Consider the following 22,410-nt stretch of genomic DNA (forward strand, 5'->3'; position numbering starts at 1 on the left):
AAAGTAGCAAGTGTGGGGAGTTTCCTTGCTCCAAACTCTCAGCCACAACAATAGAGAAGGCATTTTCTGAAAATTCTATCTGAAGGTATGAAATCTTTCCTGAGACAGGGGTCGAACAGTGTCATAGGATACCCAGAGAGGTTGTGTATTTTCCATCTATGGAGATACTCAAACCCCAAATGGATAGATCCCTGGGTAACCTGCTCTAGCTCAGCCTGCTTCAGCAGGCAGGCTGGACTAGAGGATCACAAGACAGTCCTTTTCTGTGAAATGAATGAGCTCTGTTCTGTGGGTTAACTGCTTGCTGCCTTTTGGTGCTGCCAGTTTTAATATGTTCTGGCCCTTCTGAGTAATATACTTAGATTTTACTTCCATTTTGCTGAGGGAAAAAGGAACTCTTTCTTTAAAACTATGAACTTCTACTGTTCATTGCTCCTTACACATTGCTGCTATTCATTGCCCTGCAACGAACAAGCTGTTACATTGAAAATCTTGTTTATGGACAAGAAGGAAGCACATTTAATTTATTAGTAAAGCCAAGAATCTGATGTTTGTTTAACTGAAATATCAAGGGATTCCTTGGTTTTAATCCAGCACCAAGTGCTGCAAAAGTTAAGGAATAGCAATACAGTGGGAGAACTGCTATGAAATTGTCATCACACATACATTTTCTCATTCATTTTACCTCTTTCTATGTTGTGCTTACCCTCCCACTGCTCCCCTATCACAAGAGGTTTCTCACTGGTTGAAGTCACAGGGGGATGTTATTGGGAGCTATCAGCATCCAGAGGCCATTACCAGGAAGAATGTTCATGTTATGAATTCCTCTTTGTCCTTCCCGTATCACTTGGGATAATTTTTATATATTGCTAAGATACTTCTCTCTTCTACAGTGTCTGCAGCTCCATGTCACACACAAGTTTAATACACCCTGGGCCATCTCAGAGTGTTCCCTCTTTGTTCTGTTGATACCCCCAAGCCCAGTTTGTCCAGGTTCACACTTTAGCTGACCATGAGCAATCTGTTTGCAGCTGTGCTCCTCTGTGCCACATCCTGGGTCCTTCTCAAGGCCTCTGCTGTCCTACCAGGCCTGGGTTTGTCAGCACTTTGTCATCAAGTTGCTGTTGCATAAATCTCATTGCTCATGAAGTAGCAGCTTGTCATTGCTGTCTGTGCAAAAACTGTGGTTGTACCAAGAGAAGCAAAAGTAAAACAGATCAGGGACAGGCACCTGGTCAGCTGGAGACACTGCTGCCACAGCCAAGAGAAGCCACAGAAAGCTACAGGCAGGCCAAGGACAGTTCAGAGAGGCAAACCTTAGAGGTCTCAGCTCACAGGTCTCACACATTGCTTGCAAAGCTTGTAGCTTTACTAAGAATGGCAGGGCTGTGTCAGAGGGCTGCATGATTACCAAACCTCTGGTATCTGGGTCTGTTCAAAGTTGCTGGCATACTGTTATCAGTAGGAGTTGTCTCCTCATGCTGCCATCCTGGTTCATATTCAACTAACATCTGTTTCCCAAATAACACCTTCTCTTTAACAACCATATCCTGGTGAGGGTTACTCTCTCTGGAAAACCTCTCTTCAGCAGCCTGTTCTAAAAAAACCCCATATCAGCTGGGTGGGATAAAGGACACTATCACCTGATAGTGGTACTTTTCCAACTTTCTTTTCCAAATTGCTGTTTATTCATCCAGTTAATTCATGTACTTATTTGGAGCAAAATTGTTACCATAAGCCCTAGGGTCTTACCTGCTTATCTGCCATTGAATTCTCCTTTTGTTTTTCCATCGTTATCTTTGGCAGACTTATGCCTATTGGTTGGTGTGCTTATTTTCAACATAAAATGAACAAACACCCCATTTGCCTCCAGACTGATAGTCCATTTGTCACTTGATACAGCACTGTCTACTGCTCCTGCAAACAATCTCTCTGCTGTTGTTTTCAGTCTTTTTGTGCTGCTCTGATTTTGAATGCCCGAAGAGACTTGTAGGGAGATGAGCCTCCTGCATCTTGTGGCAGCATAATCTCAATCTCCTGTGTCAATTGCAGCAAAAATAAAAACTCACATTGTTTCCTGTCTTATGACCTCTGGATACCTTTCTGTCTTAGATATTTCCATTATTTGGGCTCAAGTTCAAAATGGCAAAGCCTTGTAGTCCTCATTATAGACTTATCATGATATGCAAGGCTTCCTCAGAATTTAAAATTACCACTGCTTTATCAAAATTTAATTTGTGATCTTACATGATGTCTTCCTCTGCTGCCAACACCCTCCATCTCCCAAGAATTTTATATCTTGCTTTTCTATAATATCTACGTTGTTCTAGCCCTACAAATTGAAATAAATGTTCTTCAGGCTTCTGTCAATTGCAAAGTTATTTCCTACCTGGCTTTTTCTTGTTTTACATTAACAAAACAATTGTTTTCTGGATGTTCAATACCACTCCAGCACATTTCTTACACCCCATTACTTCAGAAGGGCTCTTCTTAATTCATTTCACTCTTGGCAGCTTACACTGTCCAATAATCAGTCAGTACTAACTAGTCCAGCAGAGATCTGGCCCTGTTGCCTTCACTACATTTTCCTGAGTGGAGAGGTGTAGCCACAGCCTCTTCATAACACAGCACCTGATTTGAAGCCACTTCTGGGACGGTGACATAGAAGTATATTTTCCCACCCTTTCTAGATCAGTAGCAAAAGTAGATAGGCTCATTTAATCCGGCTTTTCTTCTGATATTATATTATTCCATTTGATACAGACTCAATAAGACTTGTATCTTATTTCTTAAAAAAAAAAAAAAGCCTTTTTTTAATACATTTGCCCAGAGTTTTTTTAACACCTTCTCTTTTCCTTCTCACACCTGATTTTTAATTTTAAATTTTGAACAAACAAAGTTGAAACTGTTTGAGGTACAGAGACCTCCAAGAGAAAAGAAATCCCAGCATCATATGCCTGGCTCAGGGAAAGCCAGGTGGAACTCAGTCCTTCTCAGAGGCAGCAGCCAGCAGGTCAGTACTTCTGTTTGAACCAGGCAGTGCTCCAGGAGGTGCAGGTCAGTTGTGGCACAAGCTACCTCTAGCCCACTCAAAAGGGAGAAAGGAGCAATGGTGGAGAGGTGAGGGATGGTGAAGGATAGGAAAGGTGCTAATTTATGAGGAGGTATTAGGGCAGATGACACAAATCTCTAGGCTGTTTGGCCTCATCTGCTTTGTGGCACTTGAAACTGCCTTTCCAAACTGCAGTGCAGTGAGAGCACTATGCTGTGTGGCTGCAATTATGGCCATGGACAAGGAGGGCAAGTTCTGGAAGTGCTCTTGAAACCTTATTTTAGCCATCTGTCAAATAGTATTGATACTGACTGCCTTAGACATGGGCTTAATTCGAAACTGTATTAGTTCTAGGTTGCAATCTTTATCATGCATTACCCTTTTCTTTTGGTGCTGCTTTTCTGGTATGTAGCATTTTGGTGATTAAGAGGTAATTGTTGTCTTGAGGCTGATTCTTGAACATTTCTGAAGCACAGCAACCAGTGTTTGCAGGAAGAGATCACTCATGTTGGGAAAAAATATTTCTGCCAAAACATTCTTGTAGGCTCTAACTGTACAAATCTGAGCTAAGAGATGTTTCTGACTCAAGCAGCTCCTTGGACAGCATTCAGAACTCATTAAATATGTGGGTGTGGGTACCTTTATCCATGCTTGAAAAGAAATCATGAAACTGTACTGCTATTCAGCAGCCCCATTTTTGAAATCATCACAGATTCTAAGCACAGAAGAACACAGAGTTACAAACACATTGAGCAATAGTGTGAAGTATTTTGTTGCATGCTTTCTTGTTTCCCTTGCCAAATTTCCTGGGTAAATAATAAAATGACTTGGACACCACTCTACTAAATGAGGTGTAGATAACACAGAGTTTGGTTAGCTCATGCATTGTAAATATAGCTCTCATCAGATATTTTAGCAGCTAGCACTCTACCTATTTATTTCTCAATTAAAGGCCATCTGCGGCAAGTTTTCTTCATGTTGTTTCATGAATTAGCTGTAAAAATGCCAGCACATTCCACAAAACACCATTTGTCATGTTTCTTGCTGAATTAGACATTGCTAAATTGGACTAATCAGTGCAAGTGTTTTCCATTTGTGCCTTGCAGAGTCTGTTTCACTGTGTTTCTACCTTGGCATTACTAGAGTGAAGAAAACAGGGAAAACCTCTTAACTGTGCTCAGGATGTCCAGAACCTGGATTCATACTCATCCTATGCCTTGTTTGAGGCTGAACTTGTTCCACAGGGAAATGAGGAAAGGCCATAAACTGTTTCACGCTCGGAGCAACCCATGTTCTCTGACATGGAGTGTGACTTTTCACATCAGGTGTGCACTGAGCACTTGGGTTCTGCTCTGGGTTGAGAACAGTGAAGTGAAAAGATAGCACTTTTCATCTATTTCCATCCCTTGGGAATCTCAGATGAAGACAGGTCAATGCATCCCACCCATTTGCCTGGGATTTGGGATCATACACATAATAAAAATTCCAGAGAAGTAAGTTCATCCTTATTTGAAGGATTGTTTCTTGTGAGATATATCTGAGACAGCTGCCTTTGGAGGTTAAAGACACTTGATGCTCTCCCTAAATTCTCAGTAGCTCATGAGAGGTATCAGATCTAATATGACTTATGCAAACTATGTTTCTTATTGCTTGGCTAAAAAGGTTAGGTTTTTCTCTAAGGAATGATTTTTAAAGGTTACTTTAATGTCAAATTAGTGGTTTTGATTTCATAGTAATACAATTTTCAGTGTTTGGTGGATTCTTTTAGTTAAAATAGCTATTGGGTGACATTTTAAAAGCAATCTGCTGTTTTGCCTAGCTGAGACTTTAAAGCATAGTGATTAAAAATGGAAGGTCACAAAGGCAATACTAAAAGAGTTGCCCTTAATTTTAAATGCTGAAGTACAGTTTCTGCCCCTGGACACTTTCTGCTCACATGCTTATCCATATCTTAGGTATTATCCAGCTTCAGAAGCTGCAGACCCTGACTCAGATCCAGATGCCCTTCTTGTGCTGGACATAGGCACACACTTAGTGCCTCTCCCTGCTCCTGGAAATTTTCACATCTAAATTCAGAAGGCCTAGAAAGAAATAGGTTGAGAAATGGAGAGTAAATGGCTTGCATAAGGGCATGCTTCAGATCAGTAGCTGAATTTGGACTACAGACCAGACCTTATACACCTCTACCTAATGTGCTGGCTACTCAACTCCTGGCTAAACTATGCAAGAATACATTTCTGTCACCACTGAATTAGAAAATTTATTTTCTGTATCAAAACCCCCTGTGATGGTATAGTTGTTAACAGTGTTACTTCCATTATAATTTTCAAAAGAAAGGTTTGATCTCCAATTTTTTTTTAAAGTATTATCTGAAGACCAGAAGAGCTATGTATGAGCATAACTTAGCATAGTTAGATAGTCTGAAATGTAGTTGTTGGGACTTAGCTTATCTCAGAAGTTCATCCTCTCCAAAAGTATCTAGTCACACATTAAGAGCCAGTCCCCAGATTGTACAATTGGAACCACAGCGAAACTTCCTCTCTCTTTTCCATAAAGACTTACTGACCTGCTTAACAGGGTCTTTGAAACAATGAACAATTGCTACTGGTTTATTGTCTTACATTGTTTAAATGGAGAATTTTATATTTCCTGCTTAGGAAGACTGAAAATCACCTTTGCTTACTTTTTATTCTCATTTGGTCTACTGTCTGTGGTAGGTACTTAAAAGTGTCAGTGATTACCTGGGCAGAAAAACGAAAGCTTACCAGTATCCAGCTTGTTTTTCCAAAGATGTTGAGGCACAGGTAGATTTACCAAATGGCTCCAGTGGGCTTTGGCATGCTTGATCTGCATGCACAATCTTTCAGTTTAAACTCATACATATCAGAACAAGGTGCCTGCACTAATGTGAGACAGGGGCTCATTAGCTTTACCTTGGGTGCCAGTTTAACCAAAGCTGGTCCAGGATGTAGTGACCTTGTGTGACATTTTCTGTTGAATAAATACTTGTATGGAGTAATATAAAAGTCTAGAAGGTTTCTCTTTTACAGCTTCCATTTAATTTCCTCTTCAGCTTGTCCATTGCAGAGACAGGGAAGTCAGAAGGCAGAAACTACAGCAATTTTCCCTTGGAAACTTGCTGTTCCCCAATTCCCTATAATCCTAATTTGCAGACTTGACATTATACAATCCTTCCCAAGGGCAAGAGGATTCAATCTTTACAATTTCTCCATTTCATCCAAATTAATGTGTTGTTAGAACAGCCCCATTTTGACATCTCTTTCTCTGCCAAGGTTTGTTGGAGGATGCTACCAGTATCTCCAGTTCAGACTGTTCTTGTATCTGCAGGAGGACGCTTGGCAACAGCGGCATTTCCGATGATACATGTTGTGTATCCAGGCCTGCTATCCTTGCTGTGTTCTGCTCTTCTGTTGCAAGATGTCTTTAAAGTTCCTGTCAGGCAGCATCCCAGATCTGTTATTCTGTAGGATGCATGTCTTTGTCCATGCTGTCTGCTCTGTTTTAGCTGTGACTGCATTTGCCAGGTCCAGCTAAGTATTCCCAGCAAGTGTGTTTCCAGGCTACTCACAACCACAACAGCCCTAAGAAAACTAGTGATACATGTGCTTTAGGAAGCTTGCCCCTGCACTGAAACTGAACAGCATTTTGCCTTGTAGCTGAGCAGAAAAGGAAAAGGAAAGCAAGAAATGTCTGTCTCTTCTGCCAGAGAGCACACGGGCATGAACTTTACTGGGCAGTCTTTCCCATCACACCCTACAGGCATGGAATGAGGGCTGTGCATGAACCTGGAGATAGTTGCAAAAATAAGACTTATGTCACCTGTGCTGCAGGGGGAAAACTTGGAAAAAAGATGCCTCTTCTGTGCAGGTCTGCACTTAATTGTAGTCTGCAAGACTACCTACATCTGCACCTAACTGTAGTCTGCAAGAAGAATCAGCACCTCTGTTTAGAGTGCCATAATTCAGCTCGTATTAACAAAGACAGTCAGAACAGAGTAGTCATGGCCTGAATGCCTCTGACTTATGGGGAAAACCCTGATCTAGGTCAGATGTAGCTTTGGGTGTAGAAGAAGTTAGGACTGAGTCAGCACTCATGGGTGATAGACAATGCTTCACAGGGGGACAGGTAGCTTCTGACATCCTGAGGTGAATGACAACTTTCCCTCAGCCAGCCCACTGCTCAGGGGTCCAGCTTCAGCAAGCACTAATTGCATGATGTTGGTCTTAGATATGACTTTCTGTGTGCCCTTGGGTGTGCACAGAGGAGGCAGCTCTATGTGCCTCTTGGATGATAGGCATTTATGGTAAGTGCCAACACCTGGAAACAGCGTATTGGAGACCCAAGGTAGCTCTCACAGCTCATCTGGGCTAGTGTCTGTGAACAGTGCCTGTCAGCAATATGAGTGCTGTCACAGGAAAGGAACAGAGACCTTGGAGGAAGTAGTAGTCTGACATTGGGGCTGCTATTGGGACATCAGGAAATACAGTACCTTTCTGCCATAAAGATGAGACTAATTTTTGTCCTTTACTGCCAGCCTGTACTTCTGGGATGTGTTTCTGCTCCCTTCTATGATATTGCATATATTACTCCTGATGTTTTCACACACCTGGGCTGCAATAAAGATCCTGGGGTGTTTCTACATACCTTATGAACCAGTGTCTGGTGCTCTGTCATCATGTGATTGCTTTTCAGTGTGGCAGAAAAGTAGCCGCAAAGGTATTTCCTAAAGTGGCAAGGGCACAAAACAAGACTTGGACAACCTAACATGTAACTGTGCCTTACCAGGTTTTGCATTTAGTTTTGCTGGTTTGGTTTTTTTTTTCCTCTGCCATTTTCACATCTCTTCTTAATAATGAAAATGTTTTCAGAATTTTATTCTGTATACTGCATCTGATTTTCTTTTCTGGTCCTGAGTTGGACTTTTCTTGTGCTGATGAAATTGCTTGCATCTCTTGGAAACAATCTTGTAGCATCACTGCTGTCCTTGCTAAATCACAATCAGCAGCACGATCTCTTTCTTCAATGCACCAGCAGTACATTTATACCTATGTTTTGCTCTCATCACTTGAGAGTGATATTTGGCCCAGAGATCAAGAATGATTGTCACAACTGGTTGTTTATGTGCATCCTTTTAGCAACTTGTGCTACCAGAATCTGGAAGGGAATCTTATCTCATTGCCACAGGTAGCTGTGTTGAACAGAAAGATGTAATTGCATTTGGAGGCAAGACAGCACTGGTGGGTGTGGATGGACATGGCATCGCAAGAAGCAGTGGGTAGCTTTTATTAGCATAATAGAGAGTTATGATTCATGCTCTTATGTAGGCTGTGGAAAGTTTTAGAAGGATTTGTGGGAGAGCAAAGGAAAATTAAGATGGGTGTAAGGACCTCTTTTGGCTGTGAGAGGCTGAGGTTCCTTATGGAAAACTCTTTTTTCAGAATGGGATTTTGGTCCCTTAGGCAGAACTCCCAACATTACATGGAAGAAGGTTATGAACAGATGCAGGCATTTTACTTCCAAGCATAAGAGAATGCCATGGAGTGAGCTGGTGAACTTCTGTAAGAGTTATAATCATTCTGGTCTGTGTCAGAAAAGGATCTGGATCTGTGCATGACATTGCAAATTGTCCTTTTGGAGATGTTCTTTTCCTTGCAGTGCAGTATTCAGAAGATGTAAGCACAAAAGCAAACAAAATTTTTTAATAACTGTTTGTACTGATATGACTTTGGGAGTAGATTCTTCTATCTGTGCTGAATGTGGTGTTTCTGCAGATCTGCCAGTAGAAGGTGTCAATTCTGATCTATCAAATTATCAGCTCAGACCAGAGAAGCACAATTTGAGTCATGAAAGGCAGAACAGATTCCAAAAGAAGGCAATTAAGATAATCTGTGCTAACTTTCTGAAGTTAAAAGTAAGCATGAAAGCCTGTGGAGCAAAATACTCATGTAAGAAAACAAGAAAAGAAACAAAATTGCATCTGGATTTCCTACGATGTGAAATTGAAGTAGAAAATTACAGACTAGGCTAAAATAAGTATTTATCAAGGCAACATTTATTTCAGCTTGCAGAAGCCTGTCCTGTGGTTTAAAGAAATCCATTGACCTCCTGTCCAGAGTCATGTCTGCAGGTGACATTGAGAACATTTGTTCCCCCCAGCTTGCAAGCATTCAGTTTGCCAGATTCTTCTGTTCTGAGCATACTAAAGCAGCATTATTGAATATCTCCAGAAATAGGGCTAGCTTGAGGTATTGAAATGCCAAGAGCTATTATAAGAGAAATCAATCTGTTGGGCGGTATTTCCTGAAAGCGCCTGACTACTCTCTCACATCTTGTTACCAGACCCAACTCAGCATTAAGAGCCAAGAAGGAATGCCAAGAATGAGTATTTTTACTCAAAACCCCTTAACTATAGCAGTGCTTGGAACCTTATCCTCCCCAAAAGAAATGTCTCTGTCCTTTGTCATAGAGGAGAGTGCTTCTCTTTCACTATAAGCAGGGAGCTTGGCAAGATGGGGTTTAGAGTGTGCTTTGAGTGTTCTTTTATTCTGCACTTTTTGATTCTCTTTGTAATAACATTAGAATCAAACCACATGAGTTAATAAATGGTAATCCCACAGACCTTAATGGAAGAAGAAGGTTCAGTGAGTCTATTTTTCCTGTAATGCAGCAAAGAGAGTTCAGGTAAGTTCATGTGATTGGATGTTCCAGTATTTCTTTCAGGTCCCTTCATGCTTCTGGCTGTGTATTCAGGTTTTTTCAATCAAGAACAGGTAAGTCTTTCAATAATATTTGTGTTTCCTTCAAAATCTCTTATGTCTTGGGATATTTATTGAATTTGCTTCTGTTTTGTCCATTATTTGTTCTATGTGAAACATTTATGCTCTGTTGGTGAAATTCACCCTTTGAGAGAGCTGGGGAAGGAACAACTAAATCTTCAGGTTTCAGTCCTGGGCTAGTTTCTGCAGTCAGAACTATACACCACCAGATTGATCTTCCAGAGCACAACTCTGCTAGTTGACACAGGAATGTGAAGGTGAGTCAAAGAGAGGTAGAAGTGGCAAATTGTTCATGTGTGGTTACCCTTTTAGAGCCATTTTGATGCCCTAGTTCAGCTGGATGTATGACATGGGTCCTGAAACTCCTGAAACATGCACTTTGCTTGGCAAAGCTATTCAGTGCTGACAAGGTTTGTCGGGAACTTCTTTCCATCAGAAAAAATGTGGGGATAAATGCGACACCGAGCTTCCAAAGTTCCCACTGTCATCTTAGGGTTAATCTTTAAACAGGCTTCAATTTGTCACAACTGAAATCAAAGCAGAGTCACTCTATTATCTGAGTTTTGCATTAAAAACATTAAGCTCTGCCTCAAGAAAGCAATGCCCTTGAAGTTGTCTGGGGTGCTGAGCTCTGCCAGAAGCTGTTGTTTTGCTGCTGTCCTTTACTCAGCCCGTACAGACTGCAGCACCGTGGCAGGAGTGCGTCACACTGCAGTGCACGGTCATCAGCTCTCAATGCAGACTTTGGAGGCTGCAGTGTAAGACTGCAAGGCTACGCTGCAGAGATGCTGAGCTTCTGAAAAGCTGCAGTTAGATCTGGTTGAACAAGCAAAGTGTTCACCAGCAGGACTGAGCCTGTTTTGCTGCTTGTCAGTAGATTGTGTTCTTTGCAAATATTTCTGTAAGAGCCACAGGGCTAGAAGGAAAATCAACCCTCTGTTTCCCTGTCAGGTGGGAGAAAAAGCGACTGTCTCTGGCAGTCTAGTGTACACCAGAGTGCTGCCCCAGAACACTTGCATGCTGCATGGTTTGAAAAAACTATGCAGAAAGCCCCAAGATTTACCTTCCATGGTACATTGTGGTATTGATGAAAGGGAGGAGAAATCAGCAGCAGCACAAAATAGGCAGCTGACACAGAGAAAGAAATTCCTTCTTAGTAGGACTGCTGAGGGCGTTTTATTTGAATGACCTGGCATTCAGTGGGAAAATCCTACAGGAGTCTGTCAATTTTTCCTGTATCTTTCTCAGGGCTAGGTAGGGCCGGTGCTGTGGGACCATGATGATGAATAGCTAGTTTGGCAGGTTGAGGAGCATTATGGAGGTTTTTCTTAGGTCAGAAAACTCTCTCCTTTTCTTTCACACACCCTTTAACCATTACTGGCAGTCCTGATGGGTAAAAAATGGCATGTTCATAATAACACCTTCAAACTAGTTGTTGATCAGAACTACTTGAGGACAGTAAGACTGTGAGGATATTTGGACTGGAAGCAGACGAGGAGGGCACTGTGGAGCAGACCACTGCTATAGCACATTCTTTGCATACCTGCTAATTGCTCCTGTCAGGGTGTCAAGGGATATTGCTCTTGTAGCATCCTTGTTGTCGGGTCTTGCTCTCTTAAAGCCAGATTTGTGCCAAGAGGAAATCACTGGAAGGTAGCTTTTTATAAGTTGAGGTAACCTGTTTTAGGATTTGCTTCAGATATTTATAATCTGTCCCTGTGCTCCTAATGAAGACAGCACAAAATGTTTTGATATGTTTGAACAGCTATATTTAAAAACAGATGGGTCTCTATCTCTCCAAGAGCAGCAGAGATGGTTCTGTTCTACTCTTCAGTGAGCAAATTTACCATTCAGCCTTCTCCTACTGCAGTCCCCACATGGAATGTGGGGTGTCTAGACAAGGACCTCTGTCACATGTGTATTCAGATGCAAATAAGTCCAATTATATACAACTGTGCCCCTTTATACATGAGTATGGATAATTATGTAAAGCAAAGCTCTACTTCAAATGATAGTACAAAGAGTACTGCGATGTGAATAAAAGGAATAAAACACAGGATGGCGCTTACATTTCTCACCAGAAATGAGTTTCTCCTAAGAAAAAAGTCTGCAGCAGCCCCTGAAGCCCACTGCTATGGAGCAGAGGCTTGGGATTGCTGCAGATAGAAGCCACATATCTTAGAGGGGAGGATGATGTTATATATTGTAAACTCTCTGATGTGACCAGTTCATAGGGAAGGTCCTGTGGCAAAGGGGTGCTTATTTAGACACAAGGAAGGCTGTTCTCAAGTTCTGCTGGGTTTTTTGTTTAGTTTTGACTTTTTTCCAGGGTTAGACAGTAGCAGGAAACATATCCTTCTAAGACCAGAATCATTCAAGAAGTCAGGCCCCTTTTGCCTGGCATTATAAACAAACCTGCATCTTGGCTGGTTTCACCTGAAATGGAACGAGAAGATCCTTTTAGTACCCTGCTAAAAGGGTGGGAGACAAGATCTGGCTACACAGTGATGATTTCGCCTGTGAATTCTGCAGAAAGATCCATTCTTCAGAAACCTATTTCTCATACACAGTCTGTTTTCCAAGCTAGTAAGAGCCATTCTCACACTTCTAACACAATGGACAGATCAAAATAAGATGTATGTGCAGCTTCAGTCCTGCACATTTCTTGTTCAATTATTGCTTGCATAACACATGCAGAAGGGATTGTCTCTCTATTTGGCTGTTAAGTCTTTAAAAAATATTTAATTTGTGATCCATGAGCTGCCAAGGAGATGAAATAAATAGAGTGTTACCTTGTTAGTGTGCTTGCTTTTGTATTACCTGTATAAGCTTAATGGTGGTCTTTTAAAGAGATGTTAAAAAAAAGAGAAAAGACTGTAAAATATAAACTGAAAAAATTAATTTCTTTTTCCATTTTTAAAAATAGCAGAGAATTAGATATATAAAAGAAAGCAGAAGATTAAATTATGGTCAACTTCTGAAATTAATTATGAGACATCTTGGTTATTATATCAAAGTAAAATCCCACCAAACCTGTTTAAACATAACTGATCATTATTTTAGCACATTTGCAGGTACAAAATTGGAAAGGAATTTGCGATTCCCTGAGAGCCTGGTTGCAAGTGCAAGAATATAAGGATTTTTGTCTCTTCCTTGTGCTGGTTTTCAGTCTTGAGGAATATTCAAAACAGCTGCAAAGACTTTTCCTTTGAAGGTGCTGGCTTAGGGTGAACTTGTTGTAATTGGAGGGTTCTGATGCAAGTTTCAGTGTTGGCTCTTTTGCAAAGAGATTTGTTAAAGCAACAGGACACGGATAAATCACATAAGGCTAAATGTCCTAAACAAGAAAGAGGCTACCATTGGTAGCAAGTATATTTGGATTCCTATTTATTTTTTTATGTTGCCAGAAAAATCACTAAGTCCTTTTAGTACATTCCAGAGAAAAAATCAGTGCTAGAAATGTTGATTTTATGCTGTGGTGAAAGGAAAGGTAGAGCAAAGGAAATTAAAAATGTGATTGAAAGTACAATAGTTTAATGGTCAATTAATAAAAGGGGAATGTTTTAATTGAAATAGCTTTTATGAGGTATTCTTTTCATTATACATTTTTAGGGAGTTCATTATTCTACCTTTTGCTAGATAGAATTTTTTTCCATTTATTTCTATTTGTTTTCATTTATTTAATTCCTTTCTTCCCCATAAAAAAAACCCCTTGCCAGTAGCAAGGGTTTAAAAAACCCTGGTAAAACTGACTGGTAAAAAAGTCACTTGGAGATATATCTTCTGTTCATGATGAAATTTTCATGGTAACAAACATTAAAGTTGTGTTTGCATAGAATATTCTAGTCATAGAATCAGTTGGAAGGAGCTTTTAAAGTTCATCTAGCACAACTCCTTAGCAGTGAACCAACATTTCCAATTAAAACAAGTTGCTCAGAGCCCCATCTAGCTTGACTTTGAATATTTCCAGGGAAGGGACATCCAGCACCTCTCCATTCCCATGCCTCACCATCCTCACAGTAAAATAATTCTTCCTTGAATTGATCCTCCTTTAGTTTAAAACCATTACCTCTTTTCCTATTGCTACAGACTTCACTAAAGTCTTCTTCCATCTTCCATATAAGATATCTCTAAATATTTCCTCATGATTCTTCTGATGATTTTTATATCCAGACTGGTGTGCCTAATTTTCTACATCTGTACCTGAGCAGTGACATTTAAAAAAAGGCACTGACTGGGATACTTTTCCTCAGACACTCAAAACTTTTACCAGTTTAATTCCTGACCTGTGATATGCTCCTTATTGAAGTAAAATATTTTTCTCTTCCTGTAAATTGAAGAGATTAGATGAAATTTCGTCTTCTTTTTTTGTGCTGCCCAACATGAGCTTAAAAGAAGAGTGAAATCAAAGGAATTTTGTGCTGGTTTGTTTGTTTGTTTTTTGACATGTGGACAATTTTTGGAAGCCATCTTTTTGGAACAGGAAGCCTGATACTGGATTGTAAGATAATCAGTGGAAATAAGGATGTGTTTGGTCACAAAACCCTTTATGTCTGGGAGCTTTAGAAAACAAGGCCACCCATGGAAGCATCTAAACAAGGAAATCACAAGCCTGGCTATCACCAAACACCACGTTGGCCTTTGCATCAGATGAGATCGTAGCTAGAAAGGCTTCCGGAATGACAACTGAATACAGAGGTGGATTTTGGCTATGCAGGACACAGCTTTCACATTTGTGGCATTTTTGTGAGAGTGTAGCCCTTCCTCACATGCTGCATTCCCTCCATCACCTGCCTTCTACGTTTCAAAGCTCCTCTATCAGCAAGGAACAGTGACATCTGACTGGAACCCACGGGGAAGGAGCGAAACTATGGCTAGTTGCAAGTGTCAGTTTGTGTTATAAAAAGAACAAGCTGGGTATAGGGCTTTCCTCTGGTCTTTCCAAATGTCTCTATTAAGAATGATTCCATTATTTAAAAATAACAATGGCTCCATAATTCAGGAGAAGACTGTCTGGTTGAAAATCATTTTTTCTCGCACTTTCCCTCCCCAATCACTGTAAGAACAAATACATAAAGTTCTGATAAGATTGAAAGCCTTTTCCCACAACTGTAGCTTTTAAAAAAATACTCTATGAAATGGGGGTCAAAAGGCTGTATTTTAAAAATGTCTAACTCAGTGGGAGATATTTCTACATAGTATGGAAGAGAAATCACTACAGATTGCAGTAGAGAGTGGACTCTCTTCATTCCCTCCATAGTAAAAATCAGTCATGGAAAATCAAACAAAAAATTTCAGTGAATTAATCATCCATCCTCTGCAGTGACACAATAGGAGGCAAAGAGGAAGACAATAGCATAGAACTTTGGTTCTGTTGAATCTCAACTTTTATTGTCGACCTCAGGGAAATTAGGCATATATTGCTAGTTACTATAATTAAATGACTATAAATCTGCATGGATAATTGACTCCATTTAATAATTTTAATATTTATTTTTCACTGCTGATAAAAATGAAGACTCCAATGACATTTCGTTTTAATCAGTTTTTAGGAAATTATGGAGGCCAGATAGAGGAGCATGTAAGTCTTCTTGTGACCTGAAGGAAGCATGTTAAAAAAACCCCAAACTTCTCTTTATTTACCTTCAGAGATTATGCACCTATCTGTGTCCTACTGCACACAGTATGGCTTTGCTTACTCAGAGTAAAGTAGAGATAGTGGGCTCAAAAGAGCCTTGATTTCACCCATCTGCCATGTGAACCTATGAACCTGTGAAAGGGATCTGTAATGGTATAGTTCAGATGCAGTGCAGGTAAATCTGGAGGCAGGCTTCAGATTATCCTTTGTTCTCATCATGTTTGTTTCCACAAGTTTTTGACTATGTGGTGTTCTATGGTGAACTTCCCAAATGAAGCCCTGGTCTTTTCTCTAGTTTAATTCTGTTTCCCATCTGTACTCTTATTTTTTTGCTTTAATTTCATTAGAACACAGAGTGGTTTTTATAGGTCCTTAAGAAATGAAACATGGATACACTTGGTTTTTCATTTCCCCTGAAAAATGAGTTCCTATTTCAAGCTGTACACAACCCATTACAGTATCATTAGCAGATTTAACATAAATAATGGAGGCAACTGAGGATTAAGTATAGCCATAAATATGTTAAGTGGCTGACTTACGGAAAAATTTTTGAGTTTGAAATGTTTCCCAATTTTGTGAGTTCTTTCAGTTCTAAGATATAACATTCGTTGTCTCAGGTGGGGATGAGTTTGACTTTCACTGATCACATCAAGGCCTTTGTATTCAGGGCACAGTATAAAGTCCTAATTACATGTGTTTACAGAAGAAGTTGTAGAGATTCTCTCTGTGACTGAATTTTCAAATGTCAATAGTTACATAAGGAGTAAGGAGTAAGATGGCAAAGCTCTGCTCTTCATTTCTCATTTTTCTCCCTGCCTCCTACCCCCTCAACCCTAAATCTTTTTTATGCTTGACATGTTTCTGGCTTCAGTTTCTTCACAGCAAACTTCAGACTGACTGCAGCACAGTGTCTATGACTAAAGAGAAAAAATATAATCACCTGCTGTATCATTCACAAAAACCTTACAATCTCACTGCAGCAATACACTTTCTCAGCCTGTATGAAGTCTGATTGTTACTAACTCTTTGCGTTGTGCTGAAATACAAGTATTCACTTGGAGATGGACAACCTTCTTTGAATTAAATCCAAGATGTTTAATTCAAGTTCCTGGTGTTCTGATCAACTGTTAAACATTTCTTTCCTCCCTCAACTCATGTCGTCATACGCATTCCATTGCAAAATGGCAGTTGTAACTCAGTCCTAAATGAAAATTAATTTTTCAGCTTTAATATTTCAGTATTGTTTCCTTACAAAACCCTTCTTGAGAAAGATACATACAAGTGTCATATGTTGATGGAAAGAGGAGAGAACCTCTGCTTTTCTGCACATAAAGGATAAGGCATGTGGCTTGCAACTGAGTCAAGTGACCTGTGGAATTTGCAATCAGTACTTGCCACAGTTTGTGGACAATAAACTTTTGTAGGCTTGGCAGCCTGGATCTGCTGTGGGTGGATATGGCAAATCCCTTTAGAGAACATTCTTTGCAAGCAGCCTTTGAGTGTGTTACCTCTTTATGCAAAACTGTCCTATGACTTTTCACAACACAGCTTCCACTCTGGTGGTTTCTCAGGAGAGGGAGGATTTGCCCTGATCCCTGTCAGAATGACAAAGCTTGTGTAAGGCTGGACAGGCTGGTGAGGCTCCTCAGAGTCTGGGAAATCAGGAAGCCAGATAATAGATATTGTTTATTTCTCATTCCTTGCAAGATTCATAGAATCCCACATTTGATTCATAGGTTTATAATACAATTTCATCCTTAAAGCAGGACGAATACTGAATTCTGACCAGATTGCAAGGGCTTTATCCAGAAAGTCTTGTAAACCTTCAAAAATGAAGACTGGATGTTTTCCCTAGGAAAACTCTTACATCTCTTTTCTGTATATCCATCTGAACCTCTACTGACTTAATTTTTGACAAATGTCTCAGATTCTTCTTCCATAAACTACTGAGAACAGTCTTGCTATGTCCTCTTTTTGGTTTTGTAGGTACTGTAAGGCAATTATGAGGTACCTCCAAAGCTGTCTTTTTCTCCAGGCTGAACAAGCTTTATTCACAGGTGCAAGACTGTCCATTTCTCTTCACTGAATTTCACAATGTTTCTGCAAGCCCATTGCTCTGGCTCATTTATGTCTCTGTGAATGAATGGTCTGCCCTCAGAAATACGAGTTACTTCTCCAATTTGGGGTCATCCTCAGATGTGATGAGATGCATTGTCTACTCATGTAGGTCACAGAGAACAACACCAAATGTCAGATAGGGCCCAGGAAAATCCCTGAGAAGAACCACCTGTCATTCCACCTAAGCAGAGTACACATCAGCCACTTTGTTTTGAACCCAATGATCCTCTCAATATTTCATCCAGGCAATTATCTGCCTGACTAAACCTTTAAGTTCTTTCTTGGATAAAAGGCTGTTGTAAGAAACTGTGTTGAAAATCATGCTAAGTTCAAGATCAGTGACATTCAATGATTTTCCTGCGTCTGTATCCTGAGCCCAGTCATCTTTTTCTTTATCATGATCCCAAATATCATGATCTTTTCATCAATATGCCTGGAAAATATCTAGTTTTTCATAAAAGTTCTTGTCTAAATCTGGACCACTAGTCAAACTTAAAGTCACCAGTAAATCTCACACATAACACATACATATAACCATCTTTTACTCATCTGTTCTGGATGTTGCCTCCATTTGTTCATTCTCTTTACAACACCTGTCTCTGAAAGATTTCTGATTTCTGACAACAAAGTCTTCTGCTCAAATGGGAACAACAGAGATAGGGAAAAAGAGGTGTAGTGGTTTAGGCACCAGCACAAGAGGGTTGGGAAACAGATTGGTTCCTGGCAAGTTTGACATTAGTCAGGCTTATGTCTCAAGACACTGAGCCCATTCAAAAGTGAGTGAAGACCCAGAGATGGGACTCTGTGCCTTATGAAAATGGTACTTTATTTTTACCTCACAGTAAGTACTCTGTGCATGAGTTTTCTTAAAAGGAGGTGAGATACTAAGTGGGTTTTTTTTTTGCCACAAGACTAACTCTCTTGGGTCATGGAAGAACTGAGGTGAGTTGATTCATCTTGTAACAGAACTGTCACTCCTTGTGTTAATTTCTGTTTGTGCACCAGGACAGCTGTGAGTCTGCGTATGCTGTGACAACAAGCACTGCTTTCCGTTTTCCTCTTAACCAAAGAACGAAAACCAAGGAACTGAATTGCTTTAAGACAGTTGGAGACACAGCTTTTACATTCTGTATTTTCCCAGAGTTGTCTTTCAAATATGTGCTAACTCCCTAATTTACTTTTTTTTTGCATAAAACCTACTTCTGCTGCTTCTGACCTCAGCCAAGTTACTGTATGTTGCTAACCTTGCATTACTGACAGAATCAAGCCAAAGTGCACCAACAGGTGCTGGATCTTTCCTGCTCTGTTTCGTATTTCCATGGAAAGATGACAGTTGGCAGAAGACGCCAGTTGTCACATTATACGTGAAAATACTACTAACTGCTTTCATAGCAAAATGTCACAAAGCACATGTTGTTTGGGGAAAGAGAAAAGGGAAAGCAAATACTGGAAAGGTACTGAATAATCAAACTTCATTTGCTTTATGCTAGGTACTGAGTGGTGCAAAGAAGTGCCAACAATGACATTAACAGTGTTTTAGCCCTTTCCCTGAGACTCACAATGGGGTATTCCCTATTTTTTATTTCTTAGCTTTAGTCTCAATGTCTTAATAATTTTTCTGCATTCTTGATGTACCTGGTCTGTAAAGCAACATTTCCACAGGAAAGAAGTTACAGAAAATTAAAGCTGGAGTTCCAGAGTTTGCTGTTATTTTTGTTTTTCCATCTTCCCTTAAAAAAGTTTTAGAAGTACAATAATATGAATATTTAGACTTCTGGGATTTTGCCACTGTTTTCTATCTGCTGAGGTTTATTTGTCTCATGACTTCTCATTTCCCTGTACAACAGAGCAATATTTATGAAATTAAATACATGCATTAAAATATAAAAACATGGAGCAGATGCTTCTGGAACAAAACAGAGTCCATAGTTCCGCTAGAAGAAGTATGCAAATGAAAACAAAGAAACAGGATTTAAAAAATGCAACTTCCTTGGTTTGGAAACACTGGACTATCCATGTGATAAAGGGGTGTTGACATGAGAAATGGTGCAAGAAGGGCAGTGCACTGACACCTGTTCAGTTGCTGCCTACTCTGCTCTGCAGCAGCCTTAAACTGCAGCCCTGACAGCCACCCCAGCTAGCTGGTGGTTGTTAAGCCTACACAAGACTTAAAGTCTACAGCAAATTTTAATTAGAAGGAGAAAGTCTTTCAAAAAACTTTCAAAATAATTGTTTTTTCAAATTGTGTGTCATTTGCTTTTCTTTTTTCCCCCCTGTGATCTGTAACACGTCTGCCCATGAAAAGAAGATGATGCCCACTTCCCTCAACTGCAAAGCTGAGGCTGAAACCCAAGCAGAAATATCACACTTGAGTTGGTGTCTCCAGTCAAAGAGATCTGCCAAAAACTAAAGTACTTGTCCAGAATATTGTTGCTCCAGTACCTGAAAATCCCTCTAGCATCCATCCCTACCAGTGGATGTCTTAGCTGCAAGTGGACCCAGCTGGAAGACACCTCCAGACAATTTTCTGAGTTACAGGAAGAGTTCAACGGGCAGTGGAGGACCTGGGAATGTGAGGGGAAGGTCAGTAAGTGGTATTGTGTTCTGTTCCAGATCAACAGCCCTGCCTTGAGTCTGTACAAGGGAATCTAACCTCAAACATTTTGCCACTAGTGATTCATGAGATAAAGGAGACAGCACAGTTTTCTCTGCATGGAAAACATTCCCCTGAAGTGTCTCTACACAACAAATACTACGTTCTGGGCATGCAGAATGAAAGTCACAGTAATAATGAACAGGATCCAGGAAACCCCAACTGTTCAATTCCATCACTTGTGTGAGAAACAGTAGCTTCAGAAGAAGATGTAATTCCAAGGAGATTCCTTGCTGTGAGGCAGCAAATCACCTATTTCCCACCCAGATTTTTCTCTGGTGAAGTTCACTCCCTATCAACAGATTGCATTCACAATGTCACTGAGGGGCTGCTGAGCCTACTGAATCCTGAAAATTACCATCTGCTCCAATACCATTCTTTGTAGGGTCTGTGGCAAGGCAAATTTGCACATTCTGTAAAGACTGTATATTTCTCATTGCAATACGAAGTACCATGGATCACAGGTCATGTTCCCCTCTGTCCTCCTGGGCAGATGTAGCAGTTTAGGAAAGAGGAGTCAGGTTGAAAAGTGAATACCTGGCAGCATGGCCGATGCCATACTCAAGGTTTTGGCTTCCATGATCATGGACCTGCCTTTGGAAGCTGGGTGTGTTGAGAGCTTGTGAAATTCACCTGACAAAGTGAGCAGCAGGTTGTTCACCAACACAGATTTATATAGTCCAAATTTATATAGAGAGTCCAGATTTATATAGAGAGCATTAAATTAGATTTAGTGGGGAAGTGGATTTTGAGCAATAGAGAAAAACTAGGGGGTGCTAATGTATTAGAAACCAACACAGAAATGCCTGTGGAATGTCTCAAAAGACATTTGAGGTATTCATCTGAAGAGGTGAGACAACCTGTAACCCGGGTAAAATGTCCCTGCAGCGATGCTCACGGCACGGATAACAGCAACAGCTGGAAACCACGGTGCTGCTGGAACACTGTGGTCTAACCACGGTAACTGAGATGTGGAGGGACAAGCTGCGTGCTGCAGCACTGCACCAGTGGCTAGGAAATGTTCAGAAGGGACGGGCAAGTAGGGAGGAGTCAGGATGATGTTACCCTCAGTGTGAAAAATGGATGAACTACAGGGAGCTGCCATGGAAAACCAGCAATGATCAGGTAAAATGGGTAAAAATATATAGGTAAAAACTGGGGTCAAGCAAACAAGGGGAAACCTCATGGCTGATGTTTGCTACAGGCCACCAGATCTGGGGAAGGATGTTAATGAAGTTTTTACTTCAGCTACAGGAAGATTCACACTCCAGGCTCTGATCCTGATAGGAGGCTTCAAAGACTCTGATATCTGCTGGAAAAGTACACAGCAAGCTGTAAGCAGAAGACTCCTGGAATGTGTTAGGGATAATTTATTATTCCAAATGATAGCCCAAGCAGAGGGGAAGCATTGCCAGACCTATTATTTACCAACATAGATGAAGTAATTAGAGATGTCAAAATTGGTGTCAGCCTGTTCTGATCATTCATTGATTGAATTTACAGTCTTGAGGTATATGGGCCAGATGAAGAATCCTCATGTTTAGGAAAGTAAAAGTTGTTTGAGGAACTAGTGCCTAGAGTGAGAGCCTAGGAAATTGCCCTCAGATAAAGGAGGTAAAAATTGCTGTCAGCACCTTAAGGACTATCTTCTCAGAGTGCAAAAGGTCTTGTTTCCCTGTAGGTAACCAGGAAAGGAAGACAGGATGCCAGGATGCTTGTTTGCCTTCCCAAATAAAGACAGAAATGCAAAGGACAGATACCCATCCTGGGAAGAATATTGACACTGTCTTGATGTATGGAGAAGGGAACAGGAAAGCTGATAACAGAAAAGGAAGATTAAGGAAAATATTCCCCCTCAATAAATAAGACAGGAGAACTAGTGGTAATCAATGTGAAGAAGCTGAGTTACTCAGCAATTATTTTAATTTCAGTTTTAAATGTTAAACTGTCTCCTAACATTCCTAAAGCCACTGAACCTCAAGGCAGAAACTGGGGGAAAGAAGTTCAGCTTTGGGACCAGCTGAGGAACCTGAACATAAATAAGTCCATGGCATTCAATGAGAAGTAACCCTTCAGGACATAAAGCCTACTTTGCTCTAGCTTTCAATGCTGTAGCATTTCCAGTCTCAAGAGAGACTCAAGATTAATTTTC

This window comes from Parus major, chromosome Z (genome assembly GCF_001522545.3).
Source record: "Parus major isolate Abel chromosome Z, Parus_major1.1, whole genome shotgun sequence".
NCBI classification, from domain to species: domain Eukaryota; kingdom Metazoa; phylum Chordata; class Aves; order Passeriformes; family Paridae; genus Parus; species Parus major.